Raw genomic sequence first — 1539 nt, forward strand, 5'->3', positions numbered from 1 at the left:
ATGTCAATTTGTAAAAGCAAATGATATAAAATTACAAACAAACCATATTACTTGCGCCTATGTATTTTTTTGTGATTCAAATTCTAATATAAAATAACAAACTTAATTGAGCAGATCAATCTTTAAAATCGTTAAGAAAAGAAATTATGTCTTTTGTTAATTAAATATGATCCAGAAGGATTCTAATAAATAATCTAAATTTCATGAATTTAATCAATAGTATCATTCAAAATCCAAAAATATAGTTTCTTTAAATTAAATACTTTTCATACCCTCAAGAAAATGACAAACAAGAAAGTATTCATGGAAATTTCAGCGAATGACAAACCATTAGGAAAGATCGTTATACAACTAAGATTTGATGTTTGTCCAATCACCAGCGAAAACTTCCTCGAGCTTTGCAAACAAGAAAATCCAAAGAATGGATTTAACCAAAGTATATTTCATCGAGTAATTCCTGGCTTCATGATGCAAGGAGGTGATTTTACTGCCCAAAATGGAACAGGTGGAAGAGGCTTTAGTAAAAATAAATTTCCTGATGAAAATTTCATCTTGAAACATTCTGAGCCGGGAATGCTCTCAATGGCCAATTCTGGACCAAACACTAATGGATCCCAATTTTTTATTACGTTTACTGAATGCAGTTGGTTGGATGGAAAGCATGTTGTTTTCGGAAAAGTTATTGAAGGAATGGATGTTGTTAAAAAAGTCGAAACTATGGGATCTAACGATGGAAAACCAAAACAAAAAATTCAAGTTACTAAATGCGGGGAATTTAATTGAAATTTTATATTAAATCTTTGATCTGAAAAATATTTACGCTTATTCGCTGTAAAAATGTTTGAATTTATAGCCAATTTTTACTTAAACACGAGTATTGTGTAAATACTTTAAGATATTATATTTTTTATTTTTATTCATGTGTTTATTTGATTTTTTTAGTCGTTTATACAAAACTTTAGATTTCTCCATAGAATGAACAGACTTGGGGCTTTTCTTTCTACCTAATCATCTTTACAATCTTCCTCGATGCATCTTCTTCTCTCGAGACAGATATAAACATTATAAATATTTCTTTATAATATATTTGGTAATGTTATAAGATGGGACGGTGTGGTGACACGATATCATAGAAGGTACCTGAAAGAACTAGATGTCACGAACCAGGCTGAGGCATATATTCAAACATTGGGATTGAGAAAAACCCTTGAATTAATAGGTCTCGAAAGAGGAGGGGTATTGAAGAAGACTTCGGAGAGGAGAAGATAGCCGAAAGTATAAATACGCTGTGCGCACAGAGAAGCAAGCAAGCTGTGCCTGAGAACAAATATTAAAATTACGACTATAAATATACTCCATAAATAAAAAATACTTATATAATTGTAATATTTGTGTGAAAATTTAGTAGAATAAGCAAGATTCTATATACAAAGATATCGATAATATTTCTTCATCATAAAGATAATTTAATTTCTGTAAAGTGTATTTGGTACTCTTGACATTATTTTAATTCATAGATTATTTAATATTTGATAATTT

General features: G+C 29.5%; 1 pseudogene; it reads left to right on the forward strand.

Moving 5' to 3' along the window:
• The first annotated feature begins 282 nt into the window (after positions 1 to 282).
• Positions 283 to 783, forward strand: LOC147064312 (uncharacterized; annotated as a pseudogene).
• The last annotated feature ends 756 nt before the right edge of the window (positions 784 to 1539 follow it).

Source organism: Rhyacophila brunnea, unplaced genomic scaffold (assembly GCF_057557595.1).
Source record: "Rhyacophila brunnea isolate RB1 unplaced genomic scaffold, BYU_Rbru_1.0 scaffold_77, whole genome shotgun sequence".
Classification (NCBI taxonomy): domain Eukaryota; kingdom Metazoa; phylum Arthropoda; class Insecta; order Trichoptera; family Rhyacophilidae; genus Rhyacophila; species Rhyacophila brunnea.